Source organism: Bos grunniens, chromosome 4 (assembly GCF_055505025.1).
Source record: "Bos grunniens cultivar Pamir isolate PY7600 chromosome 4, Bosgru_T2T1.0, whole genome shotgun sequence".
Taxonomy (NCBI): domain Eukaryota; kingdom Metazoa; phylum Chordata; class Mammalia; order Artiodactyla; family Bovidae; genus Bos; species Bos grunniens.
In genome coordinates, this window is record NC_141168.1 from 24,713,188 (window position 1) to 24,721,249 (window position 8,062).

The window sequence follows — 8,062 nt, forward strand, 5'->3', positions numbered from 1 at the left end:
AGACATGACTTAACAACTGAACACCAACACATTTAGCATCAGTAGCCAGAACTCAGACACCACGTGGTGAGTGGAAAAGAGCACCAAATGTGAAACCCAAAGACCTGGCTTTGAGTGCAGGTTCTACTGAAAATAGCTGTTTGCCTTGGAGAAATGTTTAGACCTCTTGGAGATTTGGTTTTGTCAGCTATAACCAGTTTACGGACGAATATAACCCACAAGGGATCTACTAGCACCACCTGGTGCATGACGGGCTTACGGAAATATTTGGTCCTTCTTCTGTGCTACCTACAAGTGTGCCTTGGATGAAGGGCTGGCCTTCAGCTCTCAGAGGACTGGGAAGGAGCAGCTGGGACAACCATAAAGACAGACAAAGGCAAGAGAGAGTAGGACAGAAGTCAGGTAGAAAGACAGCACCTAACCCATTCTCAGTGTCTATGAAATTTTCTATGAAATTCTAGAAGACACTTTTGAAAGAGACAGTTTTCAGTTAGAATATTTGCTGGCAGATGCAGTGATAAAGGGAAGGACATGGACGGGAAAGTGACAAGAGGCAGGCGAATGCTCAGTTCTCCTCGTGGTCCCTTCCTTCTGCCCAGGAGCAGCAGAGGCGTCCTTCTGTCCTGCCCTCCTCACTCACCCTCTTCTGCAAAGGGTCCTGAGGACCAGGGAGGGGAGATCTGAGGGCAGGCTTGAGAGTTGGCATGAAGAATCTTCCTGATCCCCTCTGGCAGCCCTGGTAGAACAAAACTTGGACCATTAATGTGAAATGGCCTATGTACAGCAAAAAGGCTCCAGGCCTTTCTGATAAAGTAGATTACATAGAGCTCTCCTGTAGGGATCTCATTTATCCACACTTTTCTGCACAGCCTATGGGGCTCCCGTTTGCATGCATGTGTGCGTGTTCAGTCATGTCCGACTCTTTGCGACTCTGTGGACTGCAGCACACCAGTCTTCTGTCCCTGGGATCTCCCAGGCAAGAACACTGAAGTGGGTTGCCATGTCCTCCTCTAGGGGATCTTCACAACCCAGAGATCAAACTCGTATATCCTGAGTCTCCTACATTGGCAGGTGGATTCTTTACCGCTGAGCCTCCTGGGAAGACTTTTCTGTTTGCCTATATGTCTGTAAAAATATTTGGGAACAAGTTCAAGGAAAAGATCTTCCTCCCAGAAGAGTGTTATATCATGTATAAGGTAATTTACTTTCAAACATGTCAGTATAAACAAGATTAGATGTATGTAAACTATTTCTCAGTACACTTCAGAGGTGGTGAGCATTCAAGAGGTCCTAAAATTAACACTCCCAAGTGGGCTGATGGCAGTAGTGGGCAATCAGCACGGAGAAACCCTTATCAGGAACCATCTTCTGCAGAGCTGTTTATTAGCATTAAAATTACCAGTGTCAAAAAGTCTACTAACTCAGGTTGCCACATGAAGGTTGCCAGAAAGAGGACGAGACTAACTATCAGCTTATATAAATGTACATGCCTGGAGCAACAGCTTGGAGACTGGAAAACAACCAGATCTGATCAAGGTGACCAGAGCAGTCCTCAGGATATCCATGCAGCTAACAAAGGCTGTGATCTAATCAATGGCTTGGCAGAATGCTGCCATCAAAAGCCATGCTCCTTTTCTAGTTTCTCCATGCAGGATCATATTTCTGTGAACACCTCCCTTCTTCAAGGCTTCTGCCAGCACTGAGCAGGGAGGAGGGGCTGTGATCATGACCAGGTGTTCTGGTCCACCTGCTGCAGAGTGTGGTTGTCAGGGACAAGCCCTGGAATCAGTCTGCTGCTGCTGCTGCTAAGTCGCTTCAGTCGTCTCCGACTCTGTGTGACCCCAGAGACGGCAGCCCACCAGGCTCCCCCGTCCCTGGGATTCTCCAGGCAAGAACACTGGAGTGGGTTGCCATTTTCTTCTCCAATGCATGAAAGCAAAAAGTGAAAGTGAAGTCGCTCAGTCGTGCCCAACCCTTCGTGACCCCATGGACTGCAGCCTACCAGGCTCCTCGGTCCATGGGATTTTCCAGGCAAGAGTACTGGAGTACCCAGGTTGCCATTGCCTTTTCTGGAATCAGTCTGGCTGTTTTCAATTCTGCCCTCCCTCCCCACCCCCCATTCATTAGCTGTGGGCCCTGGGCATGCTTCTTAGCCTCTCCATGCCTCAGCAAATACAGGTAAAGGGCTTAGAATCCTGCTCAGCAAGTAATAAGTGCACTACTAGGCAGCATTATTAATTGTCACCCCAAAGGAGAGACTTGAACACCACCCCACCCAGGCTCCTGGACACCAGGTTTTAACTGTGATAATAATAACTACCTTTTAAAGAGAATCTCAGTCACTACACGCACATTCTATCAGCCCCTTTACATCCATTCTACTAGTTCCTGAATCCCCACAGCAGCTCTTTGGGGGTAGCTAAATATTCTTGTCCCCTTCTTATAGATGATGAAGAAGCTTAGAAAGATTAAGTGACTTGCTCCCTGCCACACAGCCCAAAGCAGGGGAACCAGGACATAAACCAAATTCATGTGATTCCAGAGCCTGGGTTCTTTTGTTTTTTAAAAGATTTTTTTTTTTTAATGTGGACCATTTTTAGAGTCTTTTTTGAATTTCTTACAATATTGCCTCTGTTTTATGTTTTAGTTTTTTGGCCATGAGGCATGTGAAACCTTAGTTTCCTGACCAAGAATCAAACCCACGTCCCCTGCATTAGAAGGAGAAGTTTAACCACTGGACTGCCAGGAAGTCCCCAGAGCCTGGGTTCTTAACTACCACAAAACCCACCGCTCCTAGGCATGCCACGCACCTTACTGGGACTATTTTGTCTCTCCATGTTGACTTTTCTACCAGAGAGAGAACTCATGGACAATGGAATGGCTCTCTCCATTGGCAACTCCATCCCACTTTGAATTAATATAGGAGTGTTTAGATTTATGTGGCAGTCTCTTGGTGGCTCAATCGGTAAAGAATCTGCCTGCAATGCAGGAGACCCAGGTTTAATCCCTGGGTCAGGAAGATCCCTGGGAGAAGGAAATGCCAATCCACTCCAGTATTCTTGCCTGGGAAATCCCATGGAAAGAGGAGACTGGTGGAGTACAGTCCATGGGGTCGCCAGAGTCTGACATGACTTAGCAATGAAACCACCACCACCTTTTATGACTCCAGTGGTATTAGGGGTTCACAGTTTTTTTAATTTAAAGATCCCAGTGCTATGGCCCCACTCTGGACCAATTAAATGCAAATATCGGGACTGTGACCCAAGCATCTGTATTTTTTACAGCTCCCCAAGGAACAACAATGCCTCCAAGGCCATGAACCACCCAGTGACGGTTCAACAGCAAGGTGGAATCTAACAGACTCTCAGAGTATTAAGCATCTGATTCTACAACATCTGAAGTTCTGAGTCTGGCCACCAAGACAAAGTATATTCCCACTGACAAAAGCATCTCCCTCCCAATTCTCAGAGCAGGGGACAGGGAATAAACACTCAACTCAAAAGTAAGGCTTTGCAGGAGAAAGAAGGACATGCTATATTTGTGACATCATGGATGGAACTTGAGGACATTATGCGGAATGAAATATGTCAAACAGAGAAAGAAAAATACTGTATGATATCATTTGTGTGTGGAATCTAAAAGAAAGTGGAACCTGGAGAAGCAGAAACTAGAACCGTGGTTACCAGCTGCTGGATGGTGGAGGGAAAGAAAACATGGTAATCAAAGAGTTCAAACTTCCCCCTACATGATGAATAAGTTCCAGTGATCTAATGTGCAGCATGGTGATTCTATTTGATACTATGTATACTTGAAAGTTGCTAAGAGCATTGATTTAAACGTTCTCACCACAAATAAGAAATGCGATGGATGTGATGCGATTCAGATGTTTGCCAAAGAAGCTACGTGGTAATTGTTCTGCCACATAGTAAGGCACACCTTAAACATAGACAACGTTATGTCAATTATGTATCCATAAAGCTGGAAAAACAGTAAATATGGGTAACATGAAAATAAAGTTTTTTACAAATAAATTAAAATATTAAGATTTTTTTTTTTAATCGAGGCTTTGCCTCCCTCCCCACAGAGAGAATGGTCCATGGGAGCCTGGGTTTTCCCTACACACCCCTCACGTAGTCTCCCAGAAACAGCCGCAAGCACTGCCCTCTAGGCAGCTCGTATCAGGCCTTCATCAGTGTCCCCAAGGCAGCCTCAGATACCACATTTGAATCTGGACATTTGGTTATTATTCTCAAAATGAAGGATCAGGCATTGCCTGGGACATAATGAGTTGAATACAATTTTATGGGTCTCTCTGGGAAGGCCAGGAGGGGCGCTGGGAAGGAGGGGGCGGGCAGGGGGAGGGTAGGCGGGATAACAACTCCTGAGTCTCTCTCCAGGGGCAGATAGAAAGCCTAAAGCAGAATCTTCAGAAGATGCTGGCAATCAGCGACATTAGCATACAAACTGCCTCCTCCAGACGTCAGCTCCTGGCAGCCAAGGACCCATCAGGGGCAGCAGGCTCTTAGCCCTGCAATAAAGACTTATAAAAGCTCACTGATGCCAAACCTCTTGGGAGGCCTGCAGAAAGGAGACAGCAGTGTCAGAGCTGAAGACTGAGAATTCAGAGATGGTCAGAGAGAACCATAGGCTGAGGGTAGAGAGTAGGTAGACGGCCATTCTTGGAGAAGCCAAGAGAGATGCCGGAACCGTCTTCGCGCCGTGGAGGACCTGAGTGAGGAGAGAAGGCACTGGCCTGCTGTAGGCGCGGAGCCTGGAGCCACCTCTCAGCAAAGCTGGGGAGAAAAGCCACTGCCCCTAGGAAGATGCTAGAATAGTGCCCCCTACAGGCCTCACCTCCCATAGCACGTGTCCCAGATGGCATCAGTGTTCAGTTTGCTTGGCTGAATTCTGACAGGTTTCTTCTTGCCTGTAGCCCCATCGTCCTTCACTTAGAGCATTTACTCTAGAAAATGCTAGAAACTTCTAAATTCTTATAAATGAAAAAATTGTAAATTTTTTCAAGTGCTGCCTACAGATACGGCCATATGACTTCATTACCACATAATTCTCAGTTAATTATTATAGATGAGGGGAAAGGGGTTGGGGTGGATAAATTAGGAATTTGGGATTAGCAGATACACACTACTATATATTAAAGAGATAAGCAACCAGGACCTACCGTATAGCACAGAGAACTATATTCAATATCTTATAATAACACATAATGGAAAAGAATCTGGAGAAGAATATATATATGTATGTATGTATGTATATGAATATGCACATGGGCTTCCCCAGTGGCTCAGAGGTAAAGAATCTGCCTGCAATGCCGGAGCCACAGGAGACATGGGTTGGATCCCTGGGAGATCCCCTGGAGGAGGGCATGGCAACCCACTCCAGTATTCTTGCCTGGAGAATCCCATGGACAGAGGAGCTTGGCAGGTTACAGTCCATGGGGCTGCAAAGAGTTAGACCTGACTGTGCCTGCTAAATTGTTTCAGTCATCTCCCACTCTTTGTGACCCCATGGACTGCAGCCCACCAAGCTCCTCTGTCCAAGGGATTCTCCAGGCAAGAACTCTGGGATGGGTTGCCGTGCCCTCCTCCACAGGATCTTCCCGACCCAAGGATCAAACCCACATCTTCTGTGTCTGCTGCCCTGGCACTCCTACCACTAGCACCATCTGGGAAGCCCAGCACATGTGTGTGTATATATATATATATATATATATATATATATATGTATAACTGAATCACTTTATGGCACAACTGAAGCATTGAACATGACTATACTTCAGATTTAAAAATTAAGTAAAATAGGAAAAAAATTAACATAGACTGTCTTTGTCCTTGTTGAGGTTGGAGTTTTTTTCATTTTGGAGTCCATCTAGATTAAAAAAAATAAATACCTGTTAAGATATCTAACAAGATGGTGTGAGACTAATATGATTAAAATAGCAAATTTTATTTAGCACTTTCTTTCAGCCACTGTCTAAATGCCTTACATGAATTATCTCATTTAATGTTTTCAACAACCCTATGAGGAAGGTCCTAATAAAATCTATTATAGAAAAGAAAACAGAGAGAAGCTGAGTGATTTGCCTAAGATCACCTAATTAAGTGCCAGAGTCTGTATATGAACCCAGAGAGCCTGACCTTGTAATACTTTCGACCACCTCCTACACTACAATTCATCTCACCACCAGAATCAAAGCATATCTTCTTGGCATATCCTCTTCTTGGGCTGCTTTAAGAGAATCACCAACAGCTAAAAGAACCGTTGTTCTATTGGACTCATCAAACAGTAGACAATTGGCCTATTGCTGGCATTTATATATTGCATTACCGCTTTCTCCTAAAACATCTCATGTCGACTGTTCTATAATACTATAATGCCCACACGGTCTGGATTTTCCAGAGTAATCTTGATTACTCAATCGTGTGACCTATTTTCTACATAAACCACAAAAAGTTAGAGGAATTACAATGTGTTCACATTCAAAAGAGCTTCAAACTCTGTTTTTCCCACCCAAAGGAGTCCCAGATTCCTTTGTCAGATTTCCTTTGTCAAAATTCCTTGGGCTCTGAAAACACAGCCCTGGAACCCTATTGACGGAGGAGTTTTAGCCCACTTCTTACTCCTGGCTGAGGCTATTTACACTTCAGCAAAGCCATTATGCCACGTGGTACCACCACCACAGCTGAGCCAGAGTGGCTCCCAGCCATAGGCGCTGGTGTTTAATTAGCCTCCATATACCTATTGACTGCCATCATCATCCCCGAGCCAATTCTTATTCATACAGACCTCTGGTGGTAGCACAACTATTTTCCAGCAGCCTGATTCTCTCCCCTAGAGAACAGCCAGCAGATTGTCATAAAGCACTGATGCAAGTCCTCCCCGCTCCCTGTATCATGCTGCTACGCCATGGCACCGAGCCCTGTGCAGACCTGGCCAGGTCACACAGAGCCCGGCCGGTGCCAGGAACACATGTGGCCAGGCATTCTGTTGGTCCTGGGGTTTATAGACTGCACACACCCTCACCCACCCACCCATCCCATACACATGTGTTTGTACAACCCTCCTCTGTGTCATGTCCAAGAAACAAGGAAAATATCCTTGGCCAAGAGCCACGGAGACTGGTGCTTCCAAATGACTGATTCTCAGTTGAAGGCAGGTGAAAGGCAGCCATTTGTATATATCTCCTAACTATCTGCCCTCCCTGGGTCGGGAATATCCCCTGGAGAAGGAAATAGCAATCCACTCCAGTATTCTTGCCTGGAGAATCCCATGGACAGAGGGGCCTGCTGGGCTACAGTCCCTGGTGTTGCAAAGAGTCAGCTAACACTTTCATCTGCCCTCCAGGTAACCCATTGGCCATTGAGCCTTTAATTGATATCACCAGCTTCCTGAAAGCTGTCCCCGTCTCATGACACAAGGGTCATTGGATATGTGGCCTAGAGTGCCAGGCTTTTTCACCCACTCTCCAATAACTCACGTATTTTGATATATATAAAATTACTTAGCCCTTTGCATTTGAAGAGGAAGTTTACATTAAAATATTATCAGCACATGTCAAGGTATTAAATAAAAATCAAAGGCACCATGTTGAGTTAAAGACAGAGTCCATGTCCTCCAGAGCAAGAGCTATAAGCCTGGGGAAAGAGAGGGTGGAGGGCAGACAAATGGTCTGGGGAGACGACAGATGGAAGCAAGCATGGCTATATTTGGTCACCACTGATCCATCACACAAGTTCAAGCAAGTCCATCCTCTACACACCAGTTGACCTGCATGGCCGTGTAATAGAGCAAGACCATGACAAGCTGTCATCACTGAGCTGGGCATGATGAAAGCAAGACCAGAAGGTGAGCAGTATGGTCAGAAACCTAGAGAGCAATAGCAAGATGTTAAAGCAGAGTGGACTTCGGAGTATGGCCATGGTTAAACACCAAGAGAGCAAAGTGAGAGATGCCGAATCCAGTAAGGGTATGAGAATCCAACTGGCACCTCTAGGCAGGAGCTGGAAAGACTGCAAGGCATTGAGATGGAATGGAAAGGCAGTCC